We start from the raw sequence: 17454 nt of genomic DNA, 5'->3' as shown, positions 1-17454 counted from the left end.
ATTATGACTCATGACTTACACATACATGCGTCTAGTTGTCAAAATAGCCTGCATGGGATAAACTGAAGTCATAAAACAGACACTGAAATCCGAAGACATAAGACATCACAAATGACATTCTGCATCACAATGAGCCTGCTTAAAAGCCTGCAAAGTCCATCTTGTGATATCGCGTGTGACGAGCCTGTCAGATCGAGACCTTCGTCAAAGAACAAAGCCTCCCGGTCTTGAATGCTTGGTTTCATTGCCACCRAGATATAAAACAGATTCGATCTTTCTGCAAAATGTGAGAACGTCTAATTACTTCCAGGCTTATGTTTGCAGCACAGATGATGGTCACTCACTCATATCCGCTGCTATTTATCCTTTTCTTTTTTGTTCCTGACTAAATCCAAACCACAACAACACAGAAAATGTATAAGGCAGTAGAGACCCACCCACTACCTGTGCAACTGAAAAAAMCCCTCTGCATATAAAAGGAGTGGCTTTTTGTCTCAACTCCAGTTTCTAACCAGCTGTGACTGACCTARACCTTTGACCTTTAGTGAATGTGATACACCACTCTAAAGGTAACATAATAATGTTTGAGTTGGATAAATATTGGGTTGATTCTAGTTAGAAAAACAAAGATGAAGCCAATATCTGAAAACTTTCTGCCGACAACYTTCTGTACATGACAATTTTGGGTAATCCCCAGATAACTGTGGCTCATCCTGCAATCAGAAAGATGTGGSTTTGATTCCAGCTTCCTCCTGCCACATGTTGATACGCCTCCAAGCAAGGCATCAAACCTCAATTTTTTTGCATCTGTGAGTGCAACTAGGGTAATGCGGCTCTACTGTGAAGCAGTGACCTACGTCTATTTTGGCATAATTTCTGAAATGTGGAAAATACTGTAAATATCTTAGAAGCAATAACACTCTTGTCTTCCGCTGAATATTAATGTCGCTGTGTTTTCATATCAGGTCTGTGGTAGTAAAAAAAAAAAAGCGACATAGATCACATATAAAGGAGGGACTGTTGTGAGGACAGATGAGCTGGTTAAGTGCAGCAGAGGAAGAAAGGGGTTGATGGATGGACACAATAACAGGGGAAGAGCTACCATTAGACTGTGAATAGAGTTGGGGGCTGATCACCAAAGCAGCGGCTCCGGCGACATCAGTCACGCACGAGCAACAGCCACCAATCAGACGCACACATGCGRAGTCAGGATCAGTCGAGCGTGGCATGACACAGCGATCCCGGACRGTTTATACAGCCAATTAAGAAGGAGGGGCGCATAAAGAATTGAAGGGGGCCGGAGAGAGGAGAGACAGACAGATGGAGAGCAAGAGCTGCACAAACCYAACCTGGAGAGGAGGGGGATAGTGGAAGTGCACGGTCACAGTGGTGGGTGGGAAGTGTGAGGACGCAGCAAGCTCACTAGTCTCACGACGAGGCGAAATTCAGCAGCAATTGTCATGGCAACACATGCACAGATYTCTGCCACACGAGCCTCATYGCTCGCTAGGCTGCGCTAGTTCCTCTAACCACAAACAGAACAATCATGTCCTGGGTTCCGTTGTTTGTCTGCATGGAAACATCAGCAGTAAAATCAACAAAAAACGCAAAAGGTGATCTGTGCTAGGTGAGAACGTCAACTCTGTTCGCTCATGAACAAACGTTACAGAGGATGCGTCAGCTTCYCTGTAGGGCACCAGCCCAAATGTGAAATCAATATTCCTGTCTTTTCCCTAAAGAGATCAGGTTCCGTCCAGACACATACACCCCCCCACACACACACACGCAGAGGGGCTCAGGTGGTCTGCTGTAATATGTTCACACATCGACACCAACGGCAACTTTTAAACATGATGCAGCACTGCTGCTGTTGTAGCAGCAGAGGCTGGGAACACAGGGATTATTCAGCGTTTGGTCAGCGGAGGGTTTAAATAAACCAGACTGCACCTGCAGTGTGAATTAATCAGCGCCAGCGCTGCTTCAAATCAATGGTTTCTGCAAACAGGGATTAAAAAGTGACGACACACCTGACAATGTTATACGCTGGAAAGCTTTTAGAGAACGTGACAGTTATTTATCGACACTTCATATTTCTGTCAGCGTTTCCCCGCAAAGCCAGTCAGTTTGATTAAGCGTACAGAAATTTATTGATGAAACAATTACATTAATCACAGCGAGCATGGTTACTTTTGTTGGCATTTTGAGCTTCTTGGAAGGATTAACAACATTTGAGTTGCATTATGTAGTTGGTGCCACTATGTTTTCTGTTCAGGGCTGCAACTAACAATTATTTTAGTAATCGATTGTTTAATCAAGTATTCTGATAATTATTTAGATAAAATGTTAAAATTCTGCAGATATTTCATTTAACCACTTAGATCTTCTTTTTTTTTTTACACAATATTAGAAATACAATAAAAGATGCAAATGATGAATTCATTTTTTAAGTAAGAAAACTGTATTTTTCTGTCTAGTAGAAAATCTGCAACAGTGCATCACAATGAAGTTGGTGTAAAGACAAACAAATGTCAGTGTCGAGGAGGAATATCTCTGTTTCTTTCTGTCCATATCCCTCCTGCAGCTGCTCTTTGGTTTTATCCATCTCATCGGGCAGACCTGGAAAATTTGCCGGACTCGTTTCCAGCCATACCTCCTCCAGCATTCCTCGATGTGCCAGGAACGCACAATTACATACCACATCCCCTCCCCTAAAGGCCTTCATGGCTCCATCTCAGAACCAGCAGGAGAGATCGGCTCCAGGGTGGCGTTTTAAAAGCGGCTGAAGAAAACAGTTGCCATGATAACCGTGATCAGCTGTGCATGATGTGCACGGCCGTGCCGACGGGCGTGCTGAGCAATACGGACAGCTGAGTGGAGGTTAGTGAGTCTGTGAGTGACACAGAAGCAGTGTGAATCGCCAGCGAGCAGCCACAGGCTCGGCCTGGTGGATTATTTGTGTTTGTTTTGTTTCGCTTCTCCTATCAAAAGGTCTTGTGCTCCGTGAGTCGTCGGCTCATCACAGTCACACAGTGTTAAGTCAGCAGTCTAAACACAGATTCATCTGTCTGAACGACAAAGAAAAGCAGCAGCTTTATCTTTTTTTCTCTGACTGAATGAAGCACACAGTATCGCTGCATACTGCTGGTCAGCTGGTTGAAAGAAGGCTTCTACGTTTTACTGACACTTTGTTTTTAAGTAGGAATATTTGGGGCAATTCTGTATCAAAAATAGGAAAAAAAATGCAAAGGAGATTTTTTTTAACTACTGCACATGACACATTCAGGTACAGCTGGGATACTAAAAAACAACTTTTATACACGGTTATTCTCAAATATGGGTACAATCTTATTAAAAAATGTCTAAACCTCAAACTGACTGTTTTCAAGTGGTTATAATGTTGGATAATCTGTTCATCCAGGCATTGACACTGCCTTCGAATTCTACTTTAAGAAAATCAAACCAAATTGCCAATCAGTTCTATACTTTCCCATTTTTTTTATTAGTTTACTTTTGATTGAAGTACAAAAAAATATCATGTTTTATTTATTTCCCTTGACTGAAGCGTATTGGATCATGACTTAATACATACCAAACTGTGATTGCTGTGTACCTTTACAACCCTAGTAAAAAAGTGCAGCGCATATTCATTGGTGTTCCTGTGGAACAGATTTATTGGTGAAAACTGAGAATCGTCTTGTTATGCTGTGAGAATCTCCGTCTCTTTAGTAAAGAAATAAGTTCAGTTTGACAATCAAAGACATAGACAGCAAAGAGGAAACTTCTAAATGCTACAAAACGCAACATCTTTCTGCAAACCACAGCTGCGATTCAACCTCACATGCTTCCACTTAAGTCAAGAATTATCTCCTTCGGTGAGGAAGACTCTCCCCTTCCCTCTCATTTAGCTTTGATTTACACAACCTTCTGGAGGCTTTTTGGGGCGTAACCTGTGTGCTCCTCAAACTCTGAACTCACAACAACAAGCAAACAACACAGATCTCTATTGTCAACAGGGAATGCCATTTAGTTAAAAATGTAATTCAGTCAGATGACTGATGGTGCTGGTTTGAGAGAGTAGAGCCCCAGACACGCATGTCAGAGAGACTGCAATATAGCCAGGACATTAGGCCACCAGAAACAGAGCTTCACAGGAAGCTGTCTGCAGGATTCCTACACATTCATCTGGTAGATACTCCATAATTTCTGTTTATTTACATTATTAGACACCAAAGTTCACTTATAAATTATGGCAGATATTTCTAGAGAAGGCTGGAACGTTGAAAAACAAAAACTAAAAATGAATGGAAAGAAGGAAGGAAATATAAGAAAAAGGAAAAAGGGAGGAAGAAGGACAAAATATGATGGTGAGGACATGAAGGAAAGAAGGAGGCAAAAGAGATGAAAGTAAGAAAGTATGACATAGGGGAGGAAAGAGGAATGAAAAGGAGGCAAGACCCTTGAAAGGAAGGAGATGGAAGGAAGGACAAAAGTAAAGTAGGAAGGAGGAAAAAGGGCACAAGGAAGGAAAGAAAGATGGGACACAAAAAGGGTGGAACAATGGAAGGAGGACACAAGATTGGGTGGTGGGGGCACCAACAAGGAAGGAAGGAGGCATAAGCAATTAGAGATGTTCACAAAGGACTCCAGAAAGTAAGCAGTAAGGAACAAGGAAGGAGGACACAAGAAAAACAATAAAGCACAAGGAAGAAAGGAAGGAAAGAAACAAGAACATGAATGAAGGACACAGCATTATCCAAACGTTGTGCCCATTCTCACACTTTCCAAGGTGTGGAAGTAGTTTTTCCTCACTCCTATTTTCTCTATTCATACTCACTCAGAGCTGGAAAATACTTGGATCCCATTCCATACTTTAAAAAAACTGTATAGGAACTCTGTGCTTGATGCTTTCCAGAAACCTGCCCTTTCTTTCACCACAAGGAAAAACAGCAATGCCAGCATTTATTAACTATAATTTACAGGAACTCTTACCTCTGAAGTGGCTTTTCCTTTCTTCCTACTGAGGGTAAAGGTCAGACCACCACTCCACTCTGCGGCTGGGCTTTTGTCCTCTGAAAAAAAACAAAAAAAAAAACAAAACGGAAACCATGATCAGACATGAGCAAGTTTGTGACTGAGCCTGACGTCAATTCGCTGAAGTTGGCATCTTTGGTCGAACGCTACAGACGGACTTTTGTGTTTCTATTTGCGCTGCAGAGGAGCAGAGACGCTCGACAGCTGGAACGGATCGCAGCAAGTTCTCTGTCACAAGAATGCCGAGGATTAACTGGGAAGGGTGCTTGAGCGAGAGACTTAACTGTGCTCAGACGAAATGACTCGCATAGTCGGAGAAACGCTCTCTGTGAAGTTCTTAAAGCAGTCAGCCAGTGTTCCTGCTAATACTTCTAAATTAAAACAATTCAACTTATTGGGAGGAAAACTACCCTGATAAATGCGCACAGCTGGATGAAAATGGTACCATGCCTTACCCAGTAATTTCTAACATGAGTCAAAGCAGAAGCCTTGCTCAAACTGTTAGGTGTGTGTCAATGTGACTCATGAGTCTGCAAGTTTTAACACTTCAGCAAGTCATTAACTCGCTACAGTGCTGAGTCATACATTAGGAGGTTGTTGTTGATAAAAAAAACTACATGTTCAGGGTAAGTAAGCATTTTAAACAAGTATTTCTACACACTACAGCAGTTTTGAGGTCATTCTGAACAGAAACAAGCCCACAGCATCACAGATTCTCAACCATACTTAAAGTGGGGAAGAGGAACCCCAAGTATAGATCCTCTGTTGTATTTAGGGAATGACGTGCATTTGTGCTCCTTTTCGTGCCAAATCTATTTACAAAGTACTGCTAAACAACTCAATCTTACTCATACTGGACCAACATGCTCAATCATACTGTAGCTGTGTCTGTGATTTAGTTGTGGAGTGTGTGAGAGGTAGGCAGCTGATGTTGTGGCTAACAACAGAGAAGCTTTTCCCGCTGGCCTCAGCTGTTTCTTTTGCTGTCCTGCACGCCAACTGTTGTTCGGACGCAGCATGTGGCCTTACAGGGAAAAGAAAACCGAGCGTGTGTTTTCACAGCAAACAGACTCCCTGCAACAACGCAGAGAGAGTGCTGCAAAGAGATAGTGTGACAACTTGAGTCATCCTTCCACACGTGCCATAAAAAAAGAAAAAAAAAACATAATTGCCCCGTTAGATTATAGGTCAGGCCGCTCTTGTAATTTGCAGACGGTCGACGCGTGATATCACTCAGTCAACACAAGGCTATTGAACAGGTGTGGCAGTGACACACGGGTCTGCGCAGCTGCAGGGAACAACAGTGGCCTCAGTCACAACAGCGAAGGGGCCACTTCGCAGCTGCTCCGCTGCTGAAAACAAAGGCGGGTCTGCGGCACACGCGCAGACAAACAAGACCGGCTTGCCGTCGAGACGCAGGAGTGCTAAAAAAGCAGCTCGTGCTTGCTTGTATATTCAGAAGGTGAAGTGTCTATTTAAATTAAAGTGAAGGTAAACCCACTCCAAAAAATACACACCTCCCCTGTGTTAACGTCACACACAGGGTTCAGTGTGGTGGACCCACAGGTGTGTCCTTGTCTCCCCGGGCTAAAAGTTCGGCTTTGGGTTGCTCATTTCCTGTCTGGAGCAGGAAGTGGGAAGAAGGGAAGGGCTCTGAGTGAGCAGGGGCGGTTATGATGTCACTGCAGGAAATAAAGGCAGGATTGTGTAGGGGGGGAAAGTACAGCAAACAGACGATGGCAGAGAAAGAGCGCTACAGTGGTTTACAAGCATGTCCAAGATGGTGAAGTTCACACAGCAGCACACAAACATGATCCTCAATTCACCAAAGTTCTGTTTTAAGGGGGCAGTTTTTAGTGAAATCACCTTTTTTATGGCTTTATATCACGTCATAATGTTATTCCCTCCTCAAAAACATACATGGAGGGTCACCTTGATTTTTTTAGATGCATGTTTGAGAAATCCTTTAATCCCTCTTGGTAACCATTCAGCTGTGCAAACGCCAGGGTGGACCTAGCTCCGCCTTCAACGTGCAGCTCCACCTCAGAGCAGCAGCTTCCAAACTTCTGAGTTCCCCTGCGACACCCCCACTCAGCTCCTTCAGACTAGCCAGCAGCAATTAGCAAACACCCGTTGGAACTGTGCATCTGCTGAGCTCATATGAAACTACTTCTCAGTGCATCGCTGGTAAAAATGTTAAAACTTTAATAGAGGAGAACTGTTGAGATGACTTCCTGAAGGCGGAGTGTCAGAAAGAGCAGGAACATCAACTTTACCAAGTCAAATTTCTTTTAAGTCATATTTGACATATGACTTAAAAGGTAACAGCTACTTAAATGTGCTATAAAACGGTACTATGCGCTTCAAAAGCACCTAATACTGCCCCTTTGAAATGTTTTAACTAGACAGAGCTAATACCTGGACCACAGTCCGTTTTCTGAAATAGATGAAGCTCAGCGGTGACCCTCAGCCTTCCTGTAAACGGTGCAGAAAGCGACCATCAGCCAGCCGTTTGATGATGTGCCACAAAGTCGACTGGCAATCTGAAGGCATTAGTATTGATCAGTGGATTGCTTTTGTTTCAGGTCAAGTGCAGTCGACCTCTTCATTGGGTGAATACAGAAAAAAAAAAAAGAAGTTTTTTTTTAAATCACTGCTAAGGTTGTTTGGTCATTAGTGCCTTTGAATCTATATATTTTGAAGGAGCGCTCCACTGTGGCCTGGAAGGTGCTAGGCTCGAATCCCAACTTTGGGTCTTGGAGTTTGCATATCAACCCAGAACCTTTCTACTTTCATGTCTTACCAACTATTTACCCAGCCACCGCATCTCAGTTTACTGTTAGTAGTCCCATATTTCTAAGTAATTATAAAGATAAATCATCTTAATAAAACTCTTGGGTCACTTTATTGCTACAGGGATGAGATTACTTAATTCTTTGATACAGAAACCTTCCTCAGAGATGTTGGCCCATAGATTTGTCACCTGAACATCCGTGATGTTCTGTTGAATTGAAATCTGGTGACTGCAGAGGTCATTAGAGTACAGGGAGCTCATTGTCATGGTGAGAAAATCAGTTTGAAAGGGACTTGAGCTTTGTGACAGACTATTATCCTACTGGAAGTGGCCATCAGTGAGGGTAAGGGGTTCAAAGTGTGCAAAGAAAAGTCCTCCCCTACCGATTAGTCCACAAAAATTTAGACTTTACCATCTAGATGTCACAGCTAAAACTGAGTGAGAGTCCAACTGGAGGTGGAAAAGCTCTCGCGTCAAATCGGACCACAATCTGGCACCGAAACACATCAACCTGCACCGAGCCGCTCAGTGAAAATGAGGCATTAGAGCATCACTTAATTCACGTTGACTAGAACTATTGAAGCACTTAAATATCGAGTCACATCCCTACTAAAAGCATCATGTTGCTCCCATCTGACTGGCTAATTTGTTGTGTAAACAGGCAGCTAACTCATAAACTGGTTGGTTAAAGTACAATTAAATTAAATATGTTTTATGTTCCACTGTCTTAATGAGATTTTATATTATTTTCTGAAGTCTTTAAACTTCATCATATTTTAAGTAATTGTTCTGATCCCCAATTGTGCCACTCGACTCTTCGACTATGCCCCCTGATCAACTCCCAGCAGAAAATATTTATAGGAGTATATTTATTGAAGTAGCACATCCACATTTAACTGTTATTAAATGATGATTGTTGTGAATCGTACCGTGGAAAACTTATGTAGCACCTCTAGAAACTTGGTTTATTTTTCACATTTTTTCACCGTTGTTTGCTATTTTTTAAGTAAAGATGCAAAATATAACAATTTAAACAATATTTTTTAACATAAAGGATCCACATAATTATGTTACATGTAGAGCTGAACCAGAAACAATGAAAAAGCTGAGATTCTTTGTCGAGATCAGAGCTCAAATCCAGTAGTAAAGAAGTTATTGAGACAAGCTCTACTATTATTTACCTTCAGCTGTTTCCCCTCATACAATATGCAGTCTGGTTCTGATTACAGTGAGCCCATCTCCACTCCTCAGTGGGATTCTCCATGCTCTTAGTGAGCACTTGCCCCCTGGAAAAACCACACATGGTGGGAATTATGGAATAATGCTGTGTCAGGAATGTTCCCACGATGGCCAGTGGGATCTAATGGAGGTCCCACTGGTTGGTTGGCAGCCGGTTGGGTTTAGCAATAACACGCATGCAACGTTGCACAGTGAAATACTTCTTGTATTAGCCAACATTTTGGACCTGCTGCTTTCGCGCTGGATCAGAACCGCTCCTTTGTGGAGATTTATTTGCGCCTGGGTTTTGCTTAACGACAAGGGAATATTGTGTACTCCATAACCTCACCGCCGGCACGCCTTTAGAGCAGCTGATATTATTAAAGATACGCATCTCTTCTCATTTACACTGTCTTGCAAAACTGTTCACACCTTTCCAACTTTTCCACATTCAGTCAATGTAAAAGTGAAAAAGTTCAAGGTTCATGACTAAGGTTTCAACAACTCAAATTTAAGATCTAATTAAGACCATTATGAATAAATTTGACATCTGCATCACATACAAAGAAAACTGAGTATTGCATATAATAGTAGTGCACGGTTTTTTGGGATAGGTTGGCAACAGAAGTGAGGTATATGTAAAGACAAATGTTGTCCAGCAGACAGGGGACGAATTTACATTTACCTATGATAGACACAAAAAGCTAGCTAGCTAGCTAGCAAGGGTATGCTAGCAGCTAGTTAGCATTAACCTAAACTGCCTTGAGTCTCAGATCCTGACAGAAAAGTCCCACAAGAAAAATAAACTACATAGAATATGAGATTAAATAGTCCCGCCACCACATATTTAAGGCTAACTTATATTTTTTCTAATATATTTAAGAAATTTTAAGGCCTTAATATTAGATGCATGACCCTGGTGACTGCTTTTACAAATCCCAGCTATCACCAGCAGCTATCGTGGGGGTCAAGACACAACAGCCACCTTTCCCTTGAGCTCTAAAAGCAGATAAATGGGCAAACTTTACTCATCAAGAGTTGGCTGTGAGGCACGTGGACCAAAATAATCAGAAATCACTGGAGAGTGAGGATCAGCCAAACAAAAAGAGATTACAAACGGTACTCAGCCACCAACTTAACCCAGAAACTCGGTCAATACAACCTTGCAGGCACTTTCAGAGCTGCTGGGGTATTAGTCCGACAGATTTGGATAGAAACAGTCGCACATGCACACATCGCTTTATGAGATTAAGCTTGTAAGTTTGAGTTACTGTCAAGGGATTCTGCTGCAAAAACTGTGCCAATCCACTTCTGTTACTGCAAGCACGGCACAGCAGCCTTTATTGGCCGGATTCTTTCTGCATTGTAGGTTGCTGCAGTGAAACTCTAGATTCCTTTGCTGTCCTCAATAAACCCTGACGTAAAAAAAATAAATAAATACAAAAAACAGAGCAGCCTGCCAGCGTTAGTTCTTACAGTAAATCCAGAGCACTACATAGAGAGAAAAAGAGAGGCTTCCAGATTTTGGCAGTCGATGCGAGGAAAAAGACGGATGACCTCACCGCTTCCAAGTTGTTGTCTTTCGGATGAAGCCTCTTCCACCCAAAGTGTTTCACATTTTCCTAACAGGTGCGCCTCTGCTTCCTCCAGCCTTTCTGACTGGGGTCACTGCTAACATTGAGTTCCCACCAATGAGCAGGGCAATCAGCCAGCTTCCCCCACACTTCCTTGAGGTTTCACTGCCCGCTTAAGTGCCGCCTGCCGAGGACATGAGCGGGGTAACTTTCCTGCATGTGGTTAGAAGATGCAAGAAGTGCATATTTAAAGAGCGCTCAGCCCTAGTTTTTTGGATCAGAGCTGGTTTGCAGCTTGAACTAAGCACAGAAACACTTGAAACAGTTGGAGGATTTCAATAATGTATGGCTGCACCCGAGTAAGCGTGTCAAGCTGCAGAACAGCTTCTGTGGCTGCAGTTAAAGAAGAGGACAACTTGAAGAATCTGTTACAGTTTTATAATTTATGGATGGGTCTAACGGGGGGGGGGGGTTATGTTTAAATAAATCGAACTTTTTAGATGTGCTTTGGTTTAACTGAGCAGTTAAATTTAGCCACAAAACAGCCACTAAAAGTGTTGGATAATGATTTTTGCTGTAAATATGTCATTTGTAGCCGTTCAGCAGGAGAGTCTTAAATAAGGTTGTTTTCCTCAGTTATTCTATAACAAAGAAGTGTCTTGAATATGTTTGGAGGGCACTGTACCTAAAATCCAACACAATAAACTGCTATGAGAATAGTAATACCACCAGATTAAACTGCATCCGATAGCCTCATAATGCTGGCACTATTACATTTTCCCCAAATAACAAATAACACTGAATCCTCGGTGGATTTCACTGGCATTCAATCCCGAGGTCAACGGTTCACGCAGCAACCACATGCGCCGCTCTCTAAGCGGAGGTCGCTCACCTCAGAGTTTCAGGCCGAGCATTTTGCAGTGGCGTAGGAGGAAACAGCAGTTTGATTTGTTTACATCTGTGTGTGGTTCCTCCATCACCCCCAAAAACAAAAACAGAAGCAGCTTGCGCAAGTCGACACGGTGGAGCGACGAAAAGCTGTTGTGGTTTGGTGAGAAGAACGTGAACTCTGCTTGGGTTCTGCTTCTGTTTATCTCAATAGGAAAGGTAATTGCCATTTCATTTAATTCACTATAGGATGTAAAGCAATCTAGTGAGTAGGGTATAAATCCTGCTTCTCCATCTGCAGCTCATGAATCACCTGGTCTATAACCATCGGCCAGACTGCACAAACGCATCTCCTCTGAGTTAGCACTTTGCGCTCTCAGTAGCGCTCCAGCTTGCCTTAAGCATTCCGTGTCATCTCCGATCCAAGAAGCCATTATCCCGAATCCGACTCCACAGACAACCCATGCCATACATCATCCCACCTCGCTACTGTTGTGGTGGAGCATAATCTAGACACGTGAAGAAAGAAACCAAAAGCCATAAATCACATCTTCTGCGTTCTCCGCGCCGATATTGGATACAGCCGCTGAAATTCCAGACGATAACTCCCACAGGGAGTGGGTTTGTGTTTTATTAATCTTGGATGTAGAGATCAGATTTGGGGGTGATTGCTCAACTTCATTTGTCGGTGGGTGCACAAAGCCAGCCCCCTGAGGCGTTTACTGTCTCAGGTGTCCATCATGCTGACTGCAGGTGGGAAATTTAACAACACACGAGGTGAGGTGCAACCAGAAACATCAAAATATAGTTTATCACAATTAAAACATCAGAATCCAAGCATATTATGTGTCAGAATGGAATAGTCAAAGTCCAGACCTAAATCCAATTAAGAATTATTAAAAAGATTTGAAAACATTCAATCCGACAAACACTGAGCTATTTATAAAAGAAAAATGTGAACATTTCCTACTTTTACTAGTGAGAAAATGTTTAAACTATGAATCATTTTGTTTCTTTTTCAAACACATGCACTAGTTTGTGTTGATTTGTCACACATACAAAGTCTAGTTTTTCATGTTCTCTCTCAGGTGGATACATTTAGCCAACCGACAATCAGCCGGGAAATGAAACCGGCCATCTGCAGTACAGTACAGGATAAAGGAAAAGGGTGAGGAGGGGGACGGAGGGTGTCACCCACCACAGAGCAGAGAGAATCAGCCACCTGCCTCTAACTGGAGAAACTGTCGTTATATTAGCTGCCTGAGCTGCTTAGACAAACTGCAGGAAATGGATCTAACATGGAAAAAACAGAATAATAATAATAAAAAAAACATCTTTAGGATGTTCAGCAGATTACTGCTGAAAACACAGAGCAGAGTGATATGATGGCCTCGTTCTGCCTGTTCTAATCAGCGGTGAACTGGCTGCAGTGTTCATCAATCCCCCGCCTCAGCGCAGGCAGGTCATCTGACACACCTCGCTTCCTGATGATGCATTAGGATCCTAAACTGTGCTGTTTTTTTTTTTTTTTTTAAGGCATAACACCTTATTGTAAGTAAATGCCTTGGAAAAGGACAGACAACAGTGCAAACAAAAGCATACGAGGGGTGTGACTGTACCTCAAAGTGTTTATTTCCATCAACAGAAGCGGAAATGAGCCAATCTTTGAGTGTGTGTATATGAGTATGGAAAGGCCAACAGGAAGAGTAACCTGCTATCTGCAGCAACAGACGCTTTGCAGGCTACGGGCAGCCCTGGTTAGACATTTGTCTTTGTTTGCAGACATTAGGGGCAGCTGCCACCAAAGGTCAGTGAAATGTTGGCAGAGCGAGGCCTTGCAGAGGCTGGAGCCACGTGCCCTGGGAAAAGCTGAAGACCCACGCCCACTTTTCCAGCCTGTTTTCACCCAAATCTCACTTGAGCAGATCTGTTTTGCTAAGTCTGCAGTTGTGGCATCCCGTTTTCATATACAAAGCTTCATCCTTTCACTCCTTGGTCTTTATGTTCTCTAATTTTGTCTATCAAAACGCCAATATCTTCGCAGAACATCTGGATTTAAATCAAGATTAAATCACACAAAGTTACTTGACCGCTTCTGAAGGCAGACTGAATTTTAGTTATTGGTGTCGGAGTAAATGTGGCTGAAGGCAAACGCACAGCACACTTTTCAGGTTTGTAAAAACATATTTCTCATTCTGCTTCACAATTGCGCACCATCTCTCAAATAAAACCCCAATGAAACACATCAATGTTTTTGGTTGACAACATGTGAAAAACCTCAAGGAGTCTGCATAGTTTCACAAGTATCAGGTTCTGGTCCCCTCCTACACCCCCTACTGCAGCTCCCAGTTGAGCTGCGTTTGAAGTGCCATCCCCCTTATAGCTGCACCTCTGGCTGTAACACAAGCCGAGTAAACTTACACCGACCACCATCAGCACCTCCAGCCTCATCTTTTGAGCTTTTGTGAGGGGTGGTCTAGAGGGACTGACACACACACAAAAAAAACATGAGCAGCTTTTTGGATCACCCATCCTGTGGCTAAGAATCATTCTCAAAGCTTAAAATTTACATAAGAGGGGTCGTTCTTATCTTATCAACGACATTCCAGGGAATCAAAGAATGCTAAAAACAAGGAAAAAATACGATTTTTGTAGCCTTAGGAAGGAAATCAGACTGAAAGTGAAACTTACAAATGCTTTCAAGCAGCTTTTATCTTGTTATACCACCCTAACTGGACTTTTATTGCAATATACTTGCATGCATTTCCTCATCTGCGATAACCCAGTTGAGGYGAAACTCACAGGCCTGAATAAGACAAGAAACGTTGGCTCCAACAACAAAAAAAAAAAAAACAGCAAACATCCAACAGACCCTTCCATTTACACAACCAATCGTAATTAAAGTCTTCGGGAGAACTTCTGGACTGGGATGGAGCGCAGGAAACAGATGCCGCTAACAGCACCCGAAGGAATACATCAGCGAGTTTTCCAGATGCGTTTTGGGGCATCTTTTACGTCACAACTCTGACAAGACAAAGAGGGAAATGTGATCCTGACGTGCTGCTACTTTCCTCTCGCTGTTACTACTTGAATAGGGAGCATGCAGAGGGCTAGTGGTTATTTTCAGCCCATTAACTGCACTGTAAACGAATGGATGGTCTACATTGTTGCAGCGCTGTCTCCATGCCCAGAATAATGTGCTTCTAGTCTACTGCTTTCTTGATGCAAATCAAGCGTGCTATAAGGCCACAGACGGTCTATTATAATGCCACTGTGGGGAATAAAGGCAGGGCAAAGTGGCTCTTCAGTGGCTTTTTCTCGGGTTGTTCAGCTATAAACTAAAAGTCATAGATTGTGGAAAAAAAAAAGTCAGCAGAGAAGGGAATAAACTAGTCAGGCCAGCTTTAGTCACACACAGAAATGCATGTGTTTAACAAGCCAAATAAGAGGCAAAACAGATGTAAATGAAGTGAGGTGGCTACCAAAAGAAAGAAAGTGGTGAATGCTGGGTAATATAGAAAAAGAGAAAGGAAAAAACAACACAAAATGAATGCAAAATTGCCAAAAACAATTATTAAAAAAGAAGGGGAAAATAACCTAAATGAAATTAGAAAAGGGTGGAGTTCTTGGCTGGAAAATGATCAACTCCTCCATCCAGTTTCCTGGACAAAAAAATACTCTTGATGTCTCTGTGTTTTCTGAAAGGACTGAAGGAGAACTGGATGGGTTAGGAGGGCTTTAAAATCAATCCGCCGCCGTTACATCACTGAGCCACCAACCGAGGTAGCCACAGCTCCACGTCTCTTTGCTTACGGAAAGCTTGTCCAAGGTTCAACACCTTAATGTTGCCTTTTCAAATGCTTCTGATAAAAATATCCAAGGCCGACGTCCAGTAATCTGCTCTGTTTGAGTGCAGGGTAGCACCTTGAATGTGTATTAAGGACGCCAACTGATGCACCCTGGCATTCCTGTAGCTGTCAGTTTTGCAATGAATCTGAAGAGACTTCTGACTGAAGACTAAAGCTTAAATTTATGTTTGTCAGAGGTACTACAAACAATGGCTACAGGCGTCGCCATGTTGAAATTTCGACTTTTTAACATCAAAGCCACGACTTCAGAGGTCTGAAATGCCGTATAAATCCCACATTGAAGTGTTTTGTGAAACAAACTTTTCCTCTGCCTTATGGCGCCCCTTAGGCCATGGCACCCTGAGTGGGAAGCCACATCACTCATGACCCAGCCAGCTAGGAATACGGTTCACTAAGGTCAACCCAGGGTCACCATCTTCTTGTTGTTCAAAACACTTCAAAGACTTCAGTGGAAAACAGTGGAAGACAATTTTCAAGTCATAAATAATCATTTTATGGACACTCCAGGCTCCAATTAGAGCTGAGCACATAATAAAAAGACCCACTGGTCAAACTGGCTGAATGTTATCCAATCTGCTGCGACCAGCGTCACCCAACAAAGAGGATTAAACCGGTGGTGATGAACTGCAGAGGAGGGATGGTTCATCACCGGCTGAACATAACCATAACACCCACAACCCGGTTATTTTACAGCATTTCTATCGTGCTGTATTCCTCAAATTCAGCAGCGAAAGCCCAAACATTGGCTCGACATTCTCTTCGGCCATTACCAGAGGCTGGGCCAGCCTCCTCCCGGTGACAGGGTGGAGACTACATCTTTTTTGTTTAGCTGGATGATGCAGGCAGGGGGAGAAACTAAAATTCACCCTGGATATACTCCCGGGCAGCATCAAAGCTGGGCCTTGCCAACAAAAACTGACACAAAGCTCCCAAACAATGAGCTCATGTTGAAATGTCCCTCCCAGGAGAGCAGCGGCTCTTTTCCCAGTCGACCCAAACGCTGCACAGCCCTTCTCCCTGAGAAAGGGATTGTTCAATGGCCGCAGATGAGGCACACGGACTCCCCTCATTCAAACATCCTAATACAGAAAACAGCCAACAAACAGACACATACACAGGCTGGTATGGAAGGATATGGTTTTTGTTTGAGTCTTTAAAGTCGGATAGCTACTTCTTGTTTTCTTTTCCCCGAGGTCACAGTTTGGGATGGGCTAACAATGTGAATATACAACATTAAAGCGACATTTATGGGATTTTATCTATATAAATAGTTTTAATAAAACAGAATAAAAGCGATTAAAGTCCCCGACGTGCCAGAATTGAGAATTAAATCCACTTACTGTGAAATAGGATTCACAAAGAGGCTTCCCGTTTTTCCCTCAGTGCTGTCCAAGATAATAAATAAATATCCTTCTCCTCAACAGGAGAAAATATCGGGACAAACTCCTGTTACGATGTGGATAATTAACGATTTAAAAATATGAGTCTATTTTAAACTGTCCTCATGTTTCCACGCGCTCCCTCGCCTGCAATCCACAAATCTGTTCCCATTCCCATTCTTCTCTCCCGCAGCTGCTGGGGAGACACGCTGCGCGTCTCCGTCGTTTCCTGTCCAGCCCAGGAACGGACATGGACGTTGCCTTCAGGGGCCGTCGGAAATTACGTTAGGACAGGAATATGGGGAGATGCAGAGTCTTGCAAAAAGTTAACACACAACTAAATATTTTATCATATCTGGTCACGTTAAAACTACAAACCTTGAAGTATTTTTGGGGGGGATTCTGGATGAATTTTTTTTTTTTTTTTTACCGAAAAAAAGAAAAATAAATAAAAATATTTTTGCGTTAATTCAGGGACCAAACATTTCGATCCCTGGTTCTCAAACTGCGGTACATGTACCACTGGCGGTACTTGGGTTGCTTTCAGTGGTACTGCGGTGAAATTTCTGTATTAGTTATTTGAATACTAAATACAAATTAACTACTAAAAGATTAGTTAAACAGCCCTGTCAAAATCTAGACCTAAATCCGAGAATCAGAGACAAGACACGGAAATTCATGTTCACACTCTCTGTCTAATA

At 42.7% G+C, this 17454-nt stretch overlaps 1 protein-coding gene across 4 annotated transcripts in view; it reads right to left on the bottom strand.

Moving 5' to 3' along the window:
* Positions 1 to 16974, bottom strand: part of raph1b (Ras association (RalGDS/AF-6) and pleckstrin homology domains 1b) — a 37233-nt gene extending 20259 nt beyond the window's left edge. For 3 of the 4 annotated variants that reach the window (XM_008427272.2, XM_017302139.1, XM_008427308.2), the window contains exons 1-2: positions 16715 to 16974; positions 4990 to 5069 (exon numbers count right to left, since the gene is read on the bottom strand). The gene's annotated coding sequence lies outside the window, so the exon portion shown is untranslated. The remainder of the gene's footprint in view (positions 1 to 4989; positions 5070 to 16714) is intronic. The other variant, XM_017302143.1, reaches the window with a different exon arrangement.
* Positions 16975 to 17454: the final 480 nt, after the last annotated feature.

This window comes from Poecilia reticulata, linkage group LG2 (assembly GCF_000633615.1).
Source record: "Poecilia reticulata strain Guanapo linkage group LG2, Guppy_female_1.0+MT, whole genome shotgun sequence".
Taxonomy (NCBI): Eukaryota; Metazoa; Chordata; class Actinopteri; order Cyprinodontiformes; family Poeciliidae; genus Poecilia; species Poecilia reticulata.
The sequence above is the reverse complement of the archived record's forward strand: the minus strand, read 5'-3'. Positions and strand labels throughout refer to the sequence as shown.